The sequence below is a fragment of the Podarcis filfolensis genome (genome assembly GCF_964270895.1).
Source record: "Podarcis filfolensis genome assembly, chromosome: 10".
NCBI classification, from domain to species: Eukaryota; Metazoa; Chordata; class Lepidosauria; order Squamata; family Lacertidae; genus Podarcis; species Podarcis filfolensis.
The window spans coordinates 55,836,154-55,853,512 of record NC_139612.1 but is presented as its reverse complement, the minus strand read 5'-3'; the positions used below and the strand labels follow the sequence as shown (position 1 = coordinate 55,853,512).

The 17,359-nt window shown below is 39.7% G+C and overlaps 1 protein-coding gene and 2 long non-coding RNA genes across 21 annotated transcripts in view; 1 reads left to right on the top strand and 2 right to left on the bottom strand.

The window, feature by feature from the left end:
• BICD1 (BICD cargo adaptor 1) overlaps positions 1-17,359 on the top strand; it is a 141,740-nt gene that overhangs the window by 23,192 nt on the left and 101,189 nt on the right. The gene's annotated exons all lie outside the window — the stretch shown is intronic.
• LOC310742848 overlaps positions 1-17,359 on the bottom strand; it is a 175,859-nt gene that overhangs the window by 74,642 nt on the left and 83,858 nt on the right. The window lies entirely within an intron of this gene.
• Positions 1-17,359, bottom strand: part of LOC310742836 — an 87,841-nt gene that overhangs the window by 69,630 nt on the left and 852 nt on the right. The window contains exon 2 of the long non-coding RNA XR_014538718.1: positions 12,649-12,728. This is a non-coding gene — a long non-coding RNA (uncharacterized lncRNA). The remainder of the gene's footprint in view (positions 1-12,648; positions 12,729-17,359) is intronic.

The following is a 17,359-nucleotide window of genomic DNA, read 5'->3' as shown; positions in this document are numbered from 1 at the left end:
AATCCACCTCTTTTTTTTACATCAGTTAAAATTTTAAACTTAATTCTAGGTTTCTTGCCCTGCCAGACAAATCTAGAGATGTCTCTCTGCCACTTCTTGAAACAGTCCATCTTGTCCAAGATTTGCAGGGATTGAAACAAAAATAACATTTTTGGCAATACATTCATTTTTATAGCTGCAATTCGACCCAACAAGGAAAGCTTCAAGTTAGACCAGATTTCTAAGTCTTTTTTAACTTCTGACCAACATTTCTCATAGTTCTCTTTAAATAAGTTCAAATTTTTCGCCGTCATATTAATCCCTAGGTATTTCACTTTCTTAACCACCGTTAAACCTGTTTCATTCTGAAACCTATCCTTTTCCATTGGAGTTAAATTTTTCTCTAATACTTTAGTTTTTACCCTGTTTAATCTAAATCCCGCCACATGACCAAATTCTTTAATCAATTCCAAAGCTCTTTTCATACTGGATTCCGGCTCCTGTAAAGTTAGAACCAAGTCATCTGCAAAAGCTTTCAAATTATATTGTTTGGCTCCGACCTGAATGCCTTTTACAAACCGGTCCCCTCTTATCATGTTTAGCAACACCTCCAGGACCGAGATAAATAATAATGGAGAGATAGGGCAGCCCTGACGTGTTCCTTTTTCTATCCTAAAATCTTCAGTCACCACATTGTTTACAATCAATTTCGCTTTTTGTTCTGAATATATTGCTCCTATACCATTTTCGAACCCCTGACCCACTCCCATCCCTTTCAAATTTTTCTTCATAAAACTCCAAGAGATGTTATCAAAGGCTTTCTCCGCATCAATAAAAACTAAAACAGCTTTCGTATTAATATTCCTTTGCAACAACTCCAGAATATCAATTATATTCCTTGTATTATCAGATAAATGTCTGCCTGGGAGAAAGCCTGCCTGGTCCTTATGTATTACTTCCATTAATACTTTTTTAAGTCTGCTAGCTAGAATGTCTGCGAAGATTTTATAATCCACATTCAAAAGGGAGATGGGACGGTAGTTCTTTAGTTGTGTCTTTTCAGCTTCTGTCTTGGGTATCAATGTGATGTATGCTTCTTTCCACGATTCAGGCGCCTTTTTCCCTTCCAAAATCTCATTGCACACCTCCTTTAATGGTTGAATTAAGAGGTCTTTCAAAGTTCTGTAATATTTGGAGGTTAGTCCATCCGGTCCTGGAGATTTGCCCAGTTGCATATTCTGAATGGCACCTTCAATTTCTTGTTCTGTAATTTGCTGATTCAATACTAATTTGTTTTCTGAAGATATTTTTTGCAATCCATTGGTTCTTAAAAATTGGTCTATCTCAGTTTCTTTCTGCGGCCCTTGCGTGTAAAGTTGTTTAAAATATCTCTGAAAGCACCTTCTAATCTCCTCCGGGTTCTGTATGCTTTTTCCATCGATCTCAAGATTTGTAATCGTATTTAACTTCTGTCTTTTTTTCAATTGCCACGCCAATAATTTCCCACATTTATTAGCTGACTCAAAAGTCTTTTGTCTCATTTGTTTAATTTTCCACTCTATTTCTTCATTAATCAATTTCATATATTGCACCTGATATAACTTAATCTCTCTTAAAATCTCTTTTGAGTTTGGTTTAGCTCTTAACTTCTTCTCCCCTTGTTTTATTTTTTCCAGAATTTTCCCTTTCTTCTCATTTTGAGATCTCTTTTTTATTGCATTCTGTTGAATCAGGAACCCTCTCATGACCGCTTTACTTGCGTCCCAAACTGTTCTTTTTTCAACCGTAGTTCTCATGTTTATTTCGAAATAGTCTTTCAGAGTCTTTTGGGCCTTCCTTACGATATCTTGGTTTCTTAGTAAAGTGTCATTCATCCTCCATCTGAAGGAACCGATAGGTGTTAGTTTCATTTCCATCTTTACCGCATTATGGTCGGAGCAGGTTTTTGGGCAGATTTCCACCTTTTTTATTTTAGGTGCCAGACCTCTAGTTGTCCAAATTTGGTCAATCCTTGTCCATGTCATTTTGGCTTCAGAAAAAAATGTTCCCTCTCTACCTAGGGGATTTTTGGTCCTCCAAATATCAATCAAATCCATATTGTCAGTCAGTTCAAAAAAAGTTTTTGGTAGTCTGCCCTCTTTCGTTATGGTCTGTCTTTGTGCTTTATCCATATTCGTAGACACCACTCCATTCATGTCTCCCATCATAATAATATTGTTATAGTCCATAAAGTCCATCAATGTCTCATGCAGTTTCTTGTAAAACTCTGATTTCCCCTCATTTGGTGCATAAATTCCTAAAATCAGAAATTTCTCTCCTTGTGTTTGGATTTCTATTGCCAAAATTCTTCCTTGTTCATCTTTAAAAAGAAACTTTGGTGATAGGCTTTCTTTTGCATAAATTGCCACACCTCTCTTTTTAACCTTGTCTGATGAGATAAATTCTTGGCCTAATTTTTTATTAATTAGCACTTTTCTGTGCAGCCTAATCACATGTGTTTCCTGCAAGCAAATTATGTCCAATTGTTCCTTTTTTAATAAATGAAAAACCTTCCTCCTCTTTTCCGGGGAGTTTAGACCGTGAATATTCCAGCTTAGTAGTTGCAGAGACATGTTGAGATGGTGTTATTTTCCTCCTGTTGCTCCCAAAAGTGGCGTGTCTTTCTCAGGATCTTTCAATTCCCCAGGTGCAGGTGTTAGGCTTGATGATCCCGGTCCTGGATCGCTTGGCTCTTCAATCCCTTTCTGAAGGTCTTCTCCGTAGTCGTTCAAAAATTTGTCTTTATCTTCCACCGATTTAATTTTGACTTTTTTCCCTCTGAAGGTAAAGGAAATCCCTTGGGGGAATTCCCATCTGAAGATAATCCTATTGCTCCTCAAAAGTTGCACCAGATCACCGTAATTCACTCTGAGCTCCAACAAATGCTTAGGAATATCCTTATAAATTTCCAACCTTGATTCTTGGATCTCTAAAGGCGTCTTGAAGTGCGCACTCAGGATTTTGTCTCTTTCTTCCCTCGTTCTGAGGGAGATTAGACAGTCTCTCGACTTAATCTTCCTCCCTCCCTTTCCCAGTCTGAATGCACTTACAATTTTAAAGTCCTTTTCTTCTTCCAAGGGCCAAAATTGTGTAAATTCTTTCGTAAGGTACTCAATTAGATTTTCATTATCAATTTCCGGTACAGATCTGATTCTTAAATTATTTTCCTTATTTTTCAATTCGATCATAGACAGCAGTGCCTGGTGTTCCCCTATCTGTTTGCGCATAGGTTTAATTTCTCCCTGGACTTCTTCAACTTTCTGCTTTGCCTCTTCAGCAATTTTACGGTTTACAGTAGTGTCTTCCACCAGCTTTCCAATAGTTTGTGCATTTAAGTTTACTTGTTGAGTCAAGTTGTTGATGCTTGCAGTGTTTTGGTCTATCTTAGCTGACTGGTCAGTGACTTGTTTGCTTAAACCTTCCAACTTTTCAAATATTTTATTTAGCACTGAAGTAAAGTCCCCACCTGAGGCCATTCCTTCCGGCCCAGGTTGTTCTATATCTTCCACTTGTGCCACAGAGATTGTGGGGACAGATGATCTGCGCAGCTGAGAAGTTAAAGTAGTTTGCAGTGTTTTTGCTTTAGCTGATCTTGTCCTTCCGCTCATACCCCTCTTATCTATGCGTCAAGGTCAGTCTCACAGTCTGTCTTTCTCATGGAAATCCCCGAATCAACAGATGGAAAATTCCCCCAGTAGGTTGCCAAACTAAGTTGTTCCACTAGAGGGATACTGTAATCAGGAAGGCTCAGAGATGTCGCAGTTCATAAAAGTTAAAAAGTTCCCTCTAGACGTTAAACAGTGTCCAATTTGTAAAAGACCTTCAGACTCCTCTTAAATCCCTTAAATTTCCACAGAGTTACTCTTTAACAAAGATGAGTTGTCTCAACAAAGTGTGAGATATTAAGTAACAGTTCCAAAGTAGCCTTCAAATTCCAGACCCTGGCAGCTCAGTAACCAGGGATTCAATATTTTCCAGTCCCAAAGTTCAAAGAATCGGCAGGAAAAAGCTGATTTTTCACCCCTCCTCCCCTCAATAAAATTGAGCGGGGGTCTTTAAACTTGATGTGAGAGTTTGCAACTTATTTATCCCAAAGTCCGGGGCTTGGGTTTTTTAAGATTTTTACATTTTAAAGAAAATGTCCAGGTTTGGGGGGGTTGAGCTTGGGCTCAGGCTGCTCTGCATACAAACTGCAGCTGCTGCCAGCCTGAACCAGGGAAAGAGGTGTGTGGATGTGGTGGCCCCTCTTTCCGCAGCTCAGACTGGCAGCATCTTGGGCTGTCCTCTTTTTGCTCTTCAAGATATGGCAACCCTACCTTAGACATACCTGAATTTCAAAGTACAGTATACAAACTTGGCAAGGTCAGTAATTATATCATCCCCCAGACCAAGAGAGATGAACAAAAATATCTCTTGGAAAGTGGTTGGACATCACATTTTTTAGGAAAGGAGAATATAAAGAGGAAAGTGGTATAATGGCTGGGATGAGAAGCACTGCAAATCAATATTTGTTTAAACTGTAGCACCCTGCTTGTGGTTAACGCTTAGCTGGAATGAAATATTCAACGCAGCAATAGAGAAATTAAAATAATAATTTATTTGTCAGACAAATAAATGATAGGCACAGTGGTATATGGTTACCAAAACTCTGCCCACTCCAGCCCTGATGGCCAGCACTTATATTTCCTCAGCCCAGCCCCCTTGCTCCTCCTTTGGCTGCCTCTGTCCAATCAGCCTGGTTGAAATTCCTATTGGCTGTTTGCTAGAACCAATCATAAAAGATACACCCATTTCCTGTTACCTTTTATGGGAGACAAAGAGCTATATTTCCTTCTATCCATAAATGGCAGACAAGTAGCCATACATCTTACATTTGCCTCAACAAGGCACCTTAATTACCAGATCACCTTTTGCCCCTGCATTCCAAAACAAATGGCTAAAACAGATGGCTCATGGTATTATTTTCTGTTAAACAATAAATCTTACTATTTACCAACTCTTAATTAGTGTTTTAGCAGCTTGATTGTATTCTGTAATATGTAGGGTCAGTGTAACCTTTGCTCCCAGCCTGTATTTCCCTTTTAAAACTTTGAGAAATTTGTCTCCTGCTATAAATCAGGGGGGGGGGCCTTTTCCAGGAGGATAAACATCTGCCAAAGTACTTAGCCAGCTGCTTTTCTGCCTGGCATGAAACATACAAACATTTGCAAATATATTTTTAAGCTCATTTTAAAATACAGGCCTTGATCAGATGCCTCATAACGTATTCCACCATGGAATCCTATGGAAGAAATATTGGATATAAATGAATTAATAATAATACATAAATATGTGGCAAGGGGCACATAAGGCTGCATTTGCTTCAAGACTGTGAAACCATCTGTCTGATAAATTCCTTAATTGCTCTGGTCTTGCTGCATTTCAGAAAGGATGCAAAACTATCTTTTCCGAAAGTGTGGGTATTGTATCCCTGTCTTTTGCAAACTGTGGGTTATATTTTATTTATAGCTTACTAACAGCCTTGTACCCAGCATTGCTTGGGAATTCTGAGAAACCCAAAAATCAGTGCAGTTTCAAAGGGTTCAGTCTGGCATCTTGAATGGTGTCCAGTTGTATCCAAACACTGACAAAAACCTGCTCCTTGATCTCAGGAGCTATCATGCAAAATCTGGTCATGATATCTTAAGAGGTGTTCAAATGCATAGCAAACAGACAAACAACTTTCCTAAAATGCATAGTAGAATGTAATTTGTTTTTCTGACCATTTTAATTGTTTTTATTGTTTGTTTTCTTTTGGAAGCCACCTCAAACATTGAAGAGGTGGGATATAAATGTTTTAAATAATGCATTGTTTAGAACCGACTCAAACATTGCTTATTCAAATTGCTGCCACCCTGTGGATTTTTAATGGAATTAGTTTGGTGTAATTGAAATAGGATTTTTTCATCCCACACATACATCTGTTATGGCAGCGTAATCAAAAGTTCAGATTTTACAAGTGAGGTTTCTATTTTATATTGCTGTCTTGCAAAACATCATATAAGAGTACCATACAGAAGGTAAGAGGACTTAAGAATATTATACAGTTGTGGGATAAGGAATTAAAATTAAGTTATTTTTAGTATCTTAAATACACATGGGAGATTTTCAGAAAAGCTTTATTGTAACTGTATAGTAATATATTAACTATGATTTTTAATATGTGTTAAATCAATATTTATTTATTTATTTAAAATTACTGACACTGAAAAGGCAAAAACATAAGAAATGGAGAAATCACATTCATCAAATTAATAATAGAGAAATCAAATTGTGAACTGTTTGGTTATCACCAAATACTATTACTACTACTACTACTACTACCATTGCAGTAGATTGCTGGCAATTGCCAGCTAGATTGGCTTAAGCTTAAATATTATTACTTATATTTGTGGGAAAGTTAGTGTTTAGCTATACAGACCACCTATATTTCTTTTATGACCTGCTGTTCCTTTCTTTGAAGACCATAGACTGTCAAATGATATTGCTATACATTTATCCTAAGGAACCTAAACTTTAAATATGAATTTAAGGTTTGTAATGTTTCAGAGTAAATTGGTCCTCTTCTGGAATCTGTCAAACTCGCCTCCCTCCTCCACACTCATTCCTTGCTTACATTCATTTTAGATGCATATATTTCTTTATTTAGTTTGAGCTTCCTTTGGTAAGTGCCTTGAAACTGTCCCTGCCAACAGATCTTCTATCTTGTGGAAAAAAATTAAAAAGGATTTGTGTAAGACTCCAGTGGCTTCATACACCACAGAGTGAAGTCCAATTCTGACTTTTGTTTTTATGCACTTTGGTATTCCATGACTCCAGTGTCTGCAAAGCATGGTGTCTAAAGTCAACTTCTGCTGCTTCATGAAAGATTGAACGAACATTTCCCAGGCTTGCTGGTAACTTTTCACTGTAATTTGTATGAGTGTGTTCATGGTGTCACAATAGCACAAGCAAATGACGATCATCTGTCCTTGGAGGGCATGCTTTTAGGAAGGGTGTTCATCAGCTGGTAGTGATAAAAACATTCTCTTCTAGCTACCTATGATTTCCTATCACAGAGGTATGTGTCAGCTTTAGGCGATGAGAAGTGCAGTCAACAAATACTCTCCCCAGAGTGTAACACATCACTACTAAATATGTTTGATTGGTTGCTGGAGTCGGTGACTCAGCTACTGTACATTAGCACAGCGGCTGAAAGGAAAGAGTAATCAGATTAACTCAGCATTACATACATCTACTGCAGTTGGCTCTGGACCATATTAAGGCAGACTTCTCTGCCTTCTCACCTAGCCATGCCATAGAATTTGGCTGGCCTCATGCCAGCACCAGTAACTCCTTGCATGCTGGAAAGGGGCAGGGGATGTGTTGAAGGAGAGGTGTTTAGGAGAAAGTGGTAAGAGAGGTAGTGAAGGAAACAAGAAAATAAGATGATGATGATACAAAAAAAGGGGGGGAATAGAAAGGAAGAGGATGAGAGATGAAAGTTGCTTTGGAAGTGACTCTGACAGAATTTGGTAGGAGGAAAGAAATAAACTGGCTGTTGGGGCTAGGCATAAGGTACAAGCGGAATGTGAAAGGCGAATGGGAGAAGGAATTACTTAGCATTAAAAAGAGGGCAGGCATCCAGGCAAAAAATACTTGGACAATCTCACCCACCATTGCACCCAGTGTGTTTTGACTATACATGATTTTGGTGTTAGGTTTTATCTCTGGAATGTAACCCTGATGTAAAAATTGGGGTTTGGCTTTTGCTGCCCAACTCCCCATGGAACTCCTGAGTCCCCTAAGTCTATGATTGGTCACAGAAGAATGGATGGAGGCAGGGTCCAGTGGAAAGCAAGGCAGATACTTATTTTTCTGTTGCAACAGAGTTCCCTCTCCTCCTTCCGAGGAGGGAGAGGCCCTGAACAAAAGTGGGTAAGAACCTTTAAAGACTTTTGACATTGCCCAGCTTAGCTCCAGGCTAAGTGAGCCTTTGGCTGGATCCAGCTGCAGCACTCTCCAGATGTCCTCAGCCTCCTACTCTTTTGCCCTAAGCAAGTTTCCAACCATTGTTCTACCTAGCTCAGTATTGCCTACACGGACTGGGATCAGTTTCAGATAGGGATCTTTTTGTGCACTACAAATAAAATATGTGCAGTGTGCATAGGAATTTGTTCATATGTTTTTAAAACTATAGTCCGGCCCCCAACAGTGTGTGAGGGACAGTGAACTGGCCCCCTCTTTAAAAAGTTTGAGGGCCCTGCATTAGAAAGATTGAAAATAAATTATTAAGTAAGTTCTCCTAACTACAATTTGCTTATAAAACTTCTAATTTATATTATCTTAATTCAGTTTTTTTAACATCCCCAAATATGGTTGCTATTGAATTTTGCAGATTGATGTGGGGAGGACCTTTAGGTATGCCTCTGAGGAGACCCGCAAGTGGCGGGGGCGGCTGCCAAGGTAGGGGCACTGTGACAGGGCCGGATCAGATGAACGCCCGCCTTGTTTGTTCATGAGCAAGCCCCTCAGAGGTTACCCTGGTTGCAAGCGCGTTTCAGAGCTTGTAATGGGGAAATGGGGCAGCGGTGATCCTGCGCCTCGTTCCCTTGGGAATAAGGCGGTGGCGCTGGCTCTGCCCAGGTGGGCCGGGTTCAGGACCCTGGCAGGCCAGATCTGGCCTATGGACTGCTCGCATTCATTTTGTTTAGGATTGCAACTGTATTGATGTGGGGAATTGGATGATTATTTCAGGACTTGAATTTAGAAATCAATCTTAGTTTTGCTAAGAAAAAAGATTATAGAAAACCTAATGCTCTTTCAAATGGGCTTAGCAATAATCCATCAATTAAGTTTCTTCATTGTTGGATGTTACTTTTCATTCAAATGAAGGGGGGCCACTAATTTGATAATCATTTTCAAATAACTTAAATGCTGAAAAATTCATGCAATTGAGATGCAATGTTATCTTTTGTTCATTAAAAAATATGTACTACATGATGGTATAATACATGGGATTCTGTAGGTTCTCCATGGTATTTGTTTAATGACAGAATCTTTCATTTGACAGCTATAATTATAATTGATTTATCCTGTTAATAAGAACTCAGAATGGTAAACATTCTGTGCATGCTCACACAAATTATAGCAATGATCTTACAGCATTGCATACTAATGATGGATGTACTATTTCTTGCTATAACAGGAAATGAGTGAACTCCTTGGGGACTGACCCAGGCTTTACCTGATTTGCTATTAACAGCAGCACCTAAAGCAGTGGTTCTCAACCTGTGGGTCCCCAGATGTTGTTGGACTACAACTCCCATCATCCCTGATGATGAGTACTTATCTTTCAGTACATTCCTTTCTCACCACCCTGGCACCAGCCTGTAATGTTCAGTTCGTATTAAGTTCAGTTTACATGTCCTGACGTGTTCTTATCTATCTGTATACATTCTTTTCTTATCACCCTGGAATGTTAAGTGCACATTTAGTTCCTGATCTGTACCTATCTGTACGTTCTCTAAGTCTCGCTATATCAATCATTATAGGAGGCCTTTATGCCTGTCTAACTCTGTGTTCCTTTTATCCATTGATGATTAATGTCTTATATGCAATCCTTGTAATGCATTTGTGTTAACCAATCAGCAACAAGCACATATGTGGCAATGCTGTAATATTCAATAAAAGGGACTCCCCAACACATGTTCGGGAGATGCCTCCCAGATGACACTTGCTACTCGTCTGCCGTTTATTTCAACCCAACACCCTGAGCTCTGGCCTTGCTAGCTAGGGGTGATGGGAGTTGTAATCCAACAACATCTGGGGACCCACAGGTTGAGAAAAGCTGACCTAAGGGGTCAGCCAGACCCTGAAGGGTTGGACAATGGCAGGCAGGCAGGAAGGAAGAAACTCTGGTGGAGCAAGGAAAATTAATAGAGGGAGGGGTGACAGAAAGAGTTGGGATCCTTTACCCCATGATATAAGGAAAAAAAGATTCTGTGAAAGGGGTGGAAGAAAAATAGGAAGGTGTTGGTGAGGTAGCAGGAGGGAGAGGAAGGTTGAGTAAGAAAAGAAAGATATTTTCCTCACACCATGGAATGGGACTTTTTGAGGAGTGCCATGGTTGAAGCTAGCTGGGTCCAAGCCAGGAGTAGACACTGGTGAGAGAAATAAAGGCATGTGCAAGACTCTGGATGGATAAAAAGTTGATGCGAAGTGAAACAAAGCAGAGGCTGAATGTCAACAAAATGGAGACCTTGTGGGTGGGTAGTTGCCAAACCTGAGAAATGGACAGAAATTGTTCTACAGGGGGTCACATGCCCTTTGGAAGAGCATGTTTGTGGCTTTGGGGTGCTAACAGATCCATCACTGTCACTGGAGGCACAAGTTGTCTTGATGAGCAGGAGTGTTTTTCATCTGCTTTGGCTCATTCACCAGCTATAGCTTTTGGACAGAAAAAGCCTAGGCATTGTGCCCTTGTACTCTAGATTGGCTGCTTTTGAAGACTGTCTAGAAGTTGCAGCTCATATAAAATATGGCCACTTTGTTGTTGAGTGGATCTGCATATTTGGACCACATAACACCAGTCCTGAAAGAATTGCACCAGCTGCTTTTATTCTGCAGGACAAGATTCCAGGTATTTTTAATGGTTTTTAAAGCCCTAAATAACTTGGGAACTGAATACATGGAAGAGTGCCTTCTCCTATATCAAGCTGCCCAGAAATTACAATCTGCAGGTGAAGTGCTTTTGCTTGTCCCGCAGTAGAATGAAATAACTTATGCTGTTATCAGTCAAAGGGCCTTCTTTGCTGTGGCACCTCAACTGTGGAATGCCCTCTTCTCCAAGGAACATCTGGTTTTGACTCTACTGCTTTTTTTTTTCTTTTTGGGCACCAACTGAAAAACATATTTTCTCAGGAACATGGTGATGGTTAGTTTTGTTGGGTTAGTTTTATTCCTGTATTATTTCTGTCCTGGTGTTTCATATGCCTTTGTATTTAGATGGTTGGATTGTTTTATATTCTACTCTGTTTTAATGTACCCTGCTCTGAGCTCATTGTCAAGGAAGGGCAGACTAAAGCATGCCTAAATAAGTAATTAAAAGCAGAAAAAGTATTTACTCTCTATCCAGCATGCCACTGCATTTGTTTGACTAGACTAGGCATGATCTCCTACTGTGTGGAGCTGGTGCAGCCAACCCTAATATGATACCTACCTAAATGTTGAGAAGATACTTTTTTAGGGTGTGGGGCTATAACACTAGAGAAATAGCATTTACTTATATGTTGCATAAGAAAATGAATTAATTATGCACCATTTACACAACAGCAATATTCAAGATGGAAATATGCATTGCCATTGTGTGCAGAGTGTGGGGCCCAATTCTACATTCTATGCCTCAGTTAATATATATTCTGATAGAGAAATAAGTCATTCCTAATCTACTTCCTTAATGCAAAATAGGAATAATAGTAGACGATTTGTTTCACAGGTTTGTTTTGAGGACAAGCAGGACGAATACAGTACTAGGCATACTAGATGTGAAATATAATTTTTTAATAATCTCAGTTGTTTTGCGTGCTGAATACTGCTGACAAATTGTTCGTAGATGACACCTTCCAGCCAGCTAAGTTTTGCCATCTAAAAAAGGGCTGTGAATCCAACATGAAAGAAGACTGTAAATCCTGCATGGGAAAATAACATGTCCAAGCGCAAAAGTAGACCCTTTCTTTGTAACTTCAGTTGTCCTATTAACTTTTTCATATCATGCTTTTGATCTGAATCCAGAACTTTTTTCCAGTCCCTCGTAGAGAATCAAAGAACAAAACTGTTGTGTACAAACCTGGCTCTAAAAATGCTATTAGATAATAGTAGTTGTGGTGCAGGAGCTATTTTTAACCATAAGCACTGGATGGAATGTGAGGAAGGAAGGGATCACTTATAGTCTTATACAAACTGATTGTATAGTCTTATACAAACTTGTGGCACAGCTTATAGTCCTTCAACAGGAGGATTGGGCCCTGTCCATTGTCCATGCCACAGCGTATCACAAAGGATTGTGGGAATGGAGGATCAGAATCTAGGCAGCTCCCTCCTTAGTAAGGACAGTGCTTTTTTCTGGGAGTACTCAAGGGTACGCAGTACTAGCATCTTCCCCCCACTCCCCAAATGTTAAAAGTGTGGCACCTACTGTAGCACCCTGCTTGTGGTTAACGCTTAGCTGGAATGAAATATTCAATGCAGCAATAGAGAAATTAAAATAATAATTTATTTGTCAGACAAATAAATGATAGGCACAGTGGTATATGGTTACCAAAGCTCTGCCCCCTCCAGCCCTGATGGCCAGCTGCTTTTCCCATTAGCTCTTCCCAAAATTTATTGCCCTTTAACTCTCTCAGTATACCTTAAACCTTAGGAAAATATGGCTAGAGTCTGATGGGAGGCACATGGTATTATTTTCTGTTAAACAATAAATCTTACTATTTACCAACTCTTAATTAGTGTTTTTGCAGCTTGATTGTATTCTGTAATATGTAGGGTCAGTGTAACATTTGCTCCCAGCCTGTAATTCCCTTTTACGACTTTGAGAAACTTGTCTCCTGCTACTGCTATAAATCAGGGGGGCCCTTGTCCAGGAGAGCAGGAAGATAAACAACTGCCAAAGTACTTAGCCAGCTGGTTTCTGCCTGGCATGAAACATACAAACATTTGCAAATATATCTTTAAGCTCATTTTAAAATACAGGCCTTGATCAGATGCCTCACTACTATAACAACTTCATGGTGAGCACAGGCACCTTTTTTTCTTAAAAAGACAACAAACCCACTAAGGATATGCATGTTCCTCATAAATTCTACCTCTATTGCCCATATTTATCCCATTATACTCTGCCAGCTGCATTTGTAGCGTTGCTGGGAACCTGATAAAGCTTTAACTCCATCCCTCCGGAAAATGAATCTTGTGTTAAAAAACCCCAACCATGTTGGTAACCTACCAACACTTCTTAATTAGCTGGTGTGATGATTGTGCTGCATGAGGTAATTCCGTTCTCTGGGGGTTGCCCTTTGTCATTTCAGTTCCTGATGAGCAATGGGTGCGTTTAATGTTGCTTCTCCATGGCAACGGTTCCCTGTGCGAGGGCTTTCATGGTTTTATTTTTATAGCAAACACCTTTCTTTATCAGTATGGAACATAACAGTTTGAGAGCTGGTGTAGTTCACAACACAGTTTTGGACTAGGATCTGAGAACTTTGATTCTGTAGCCCTTCCTGTTTCTGTGCAAGTCTTCTGCTCTCTCAGCAAGAAATAGTATTCTGGCTAATGGAGCTGTTGTGAGGATGAATGAAATAAGAAGCTATATAGAAACTTGCACAATATGCAGCACAGCCCCATTCATTTCAAAGAGGCTCATTTCCAATCCAAGTAGGTAATTGGGAAATGTTAGATTATTCCTGAAGTAATTTTGATGTGTGTATACTTGTGAGAGAGAGACCCACAAAATTTACTAATAAGGCAATACATTTGTGAACAGAAGATGACTGATGCTTATAGGATTTTCTGGAAGCAGGATATGTGTACAGAGTATTTCACTGAAAACTCAACATGTCCATGCAGTATTTAGAGGCAGTGACCTCAGAATTTAACCCATGAATGCAAAGTAATCTAATGAGGTTATGAATTAACTGGAGCTTTATTTGAAAGATACATGCTCATAGCTTCACACAAGCATATAATGAAGAAAAATAACAGAAACCTCTTAGATTCCAAGGATAGTAGGATTTTTAAAAAATGTGTTTCTCATTCTGTCCTGCCAAATGCAAGATGGTTCTTTCAAAATTAGGTTCAGAAGCAATACAAACACAAGTGAGTGAGAAGATTACAGATTTTATTCCAAACAGCAAGCAATATATACATTACCAAGCAGCACTTCGACCTACCACTGGGAAGCCCTGAAGAAGTGGCGAGGTGAACCCCAGTTAGTCTCAGGTTTCACAAGCTTCTCTCAGCTATGTCCAAAAACCATCTAATTTATAGATGGCTGTGCCTTGTTACGTGCAGATACTGGCAGTGGCAGTGCAGGTTTAGCTATTAGGCACTCTGCTCTACATCAAAGACGGTAAAAAGGCCCTCCACCAGACCATACATCAAAGGCAGCCAAAAAAGAATTTTTACAAGGGATAGAGAAGAAGTAAACAGAGGCCTGGAAGAGATAAATAAACAGAAGCCTGGAAGAGATGACCATGTCACATCACTATTTCCTCGAAATCACAATTAATCTTCTGGAAAAGGTTGCCATTCCATGCCAGGGAACCTGATGTCTGTTGTAGGTACAGTTGTACAGAAATATACTGTTTTGGTGGTGGGCAAGAGTCCCCTAAACTCTTGGGTGTCAGATCCTCCCAATAATTCCTAGATTTAGTAAAAGTTGGAATTTATCAAGACCAGCTTCTTAGAGCTAGTTGGAATAACAAAGGGTGATGATGGCTGAGCCAACAACCCATTAAGAGATAGCAGATACAGAAGATCAGAGTTTTAGGAGGAAGGAGTAGAATTGCAGTGGGTCTGTGTTCCCTTTAGGTAAGTGAACAGGATAAAGTATCCCTTTTGCAAGCTGGGAGGGGTGGGCAGAATACAAAGTGATCCGTCTGTTTTAGTCTGCAGAGAGGGTCAGATGTTATGTTTCGGGTCTCTTGGAAGCCAAGACTGCGGCAATGAGAGGAACAAGACCCTCTTGGGGTGTTAATATACAACACAGGTTGTATATATGTATAAGTAAACCATATATCCTAAAGGGAACACAGACCCTGGTAAATGCACCTGCAACCCCTGGAATCTTGCACTTCTAGAAATTGGGGTGGTGTGTAACAATACAAAGAATGATAACAATATTTGGGCACCCAAATTGTTTAAAGAAATGGTAGCTGGGGCTTCAAGATACTCTGTTTGCCAGTAGTGCATAGTATGATTGATTTTGAGTATTTGTTTTGTCTCTGTGTAGGAACTAGTTTAAAAGTTAAGCTGCCATGTGACCATATCAGACTCTTTCTTGGTGCTGGAAAATTTTAATTGTATTCATAGCTCACTAGCCCACCAGGCTCCAACCTTCTCTTTTCCTCTACTTCTTCAGGTTTGAAATACACTAAGTTCTTGAAACATTACAGCTCATTATTGCTAGTGACCTGAAAGCTGGAACCTCCAATGACTTTTCTCAATGACTTGCTTGGCATCATTGCTGTATTTCAGAAACACAACAACATGCTGAACATAAAAGCCAACAGAATGCCAAAGTAAAGGATGAATGGAGAGGTCATCATGGTTGGTCTAGCAGCAAAGTCTGGCAAGCAGTATCAGGGCCAGCATAATCTAGTCTCAAATGTGCCAAAACTGAAAGTACATGCGAACAACAAACGACAAACATGGAAAAGCAAGTTTCCAAAGCAAGTTGAACACACAAAATACACAGTACATCTGTGTACTATGTTACATTTCTACCATTTAAAATGCTATTACTTCCCTTTTATGGGTGCGGAACACTGAGGTACAGCAATAAGTAGCTGGCCACAGATCATTTAGTGAATCCATTACACAGATTCTTACATATAAATAACTGCTAAGGAATAAAGAGAGTGCCTCTGAGTATATGCTGAGTGTTCCCCCTCCCCTCTGAGCAACTGAAGCCTCTCCCTTTCTCTCTTCCCCCGCCTTATGATTAAGAAGCAGGACCTACTGTATGGTTGGGGAATCTGTGTCTCCCTGGAAGTTGCTGGACTACAATTTGCATCATTCTTGACCAGTGTACATGCTGGCTGGGGCTGATGGGAGTTTGACTCCAGCAACATTTGGAGGACCTCTCTGGCCTCCACTAGTGACTACAAAGTGGTTGCACATCTTCCATACAGATTAAAATCCCACCACCTATCTCTTTCTGTGGCTCCTCCCTCATTTTTCTTTCAGCAACTATTCATATAAACTCTCTCCCTGTCTCTCAAGCAGCACCTATTTTCTGTTCTCAGTTCCAGTGCAGAGCGACTTTCCCTCAACACCAAATAACCGCAGCAGTCTCTGGCTTTCTCACATATGTAGAATCAGACTTTCTAGTACAGGGGAGGAGCCTATGGTCTTTTCCCTCTGCAAATAAATTATCTCCTGGATTTTTCTTCTTCCTGCACTTGTTGTCCTCATTCTATCAGGCAGAATCCAGAGCGGGTTTCTCTTGCATTTCATGTATTTGATGAAATAGAAGTCCATGAAAACTTACGCCATTATAATTATTCCTTTAAGATGCCAAAAAGATTAACATGGCTATTCACTCCGGAAATTAGATATGTAAGTGATAGGAAGACAGGATATAACTATTCTATTAAACAATTGGTAAATGGTATAAAAACATTTTCCTCTCACCTCCATTTTGTGTTTTCACTTATTCAGAACTCTGCAGTAAGATAAGCTAACTCGTCGTTCAGACCATGTGATTCTGTTTTTAAAATAAGGGGGTGGAAGGAAGGTTGATAGGTATCTACTGTTAGATCTTTGAGTTATCCGGAATAGGTCAACAAGGGTTCTGACTACCAATTGTTTAATAATAACTGTTTAATAATAACATCTCCCTGGTTCTAATCTCCCTGCTTCTAAATTAGGCATCTGAGAGGATGAAAGCATGGGATGAAGAATCAGGAATGGATTTGTGTGACATGACTGTGAGCTCCATTCTAGCATTGAGAACATAATTCTATGAGTACAGCCGTAACTTGGCTCCCGAATGCCTTGGGAGTTGAACGTTCCAGTTCTCAAATGATCAAAAACTGGAAGTGAGTGTTCCAGTTTTCAAACGTTCTTTTGGAAGCTGAACGTTTGATGGGACTTCCTGCAGCCAATCAGAAGCCGCGATTTGGAAGTCAAACGTTTTGGAAGTCGAACGGATTTCCAGAATGGATTCTGTTCGATTTCTGAGGTACAACTGTACTTTGTGCTTCTTCTCTGCCACTATTTTCCAGCTGGCTCTGGTTGGTAGATATTGCAAGTTTGAAGTCTGCCCACCCCTACCTTTAATCTTGTCCACTCTAATATCTAGCACAAACTTATTGTTCTTATTACTGATCTTTACCACCATATCTGTTTCTGTCAAATTCCAGTTTATCCAAGCTTTTGCTCTTGCAGACCTACTGTAGCACCCTGCTTGTGGTTAACGCTTAGCTGGAATGAAATATTCAACGCAGCAATAGAGAAATTAAAATAATAATTTATTTGTCAGACAAATAAATGATAGGCACAGTGGTATATGGTTACCAAAGCTCTGCCCACTCCAGCCCTGATGGTC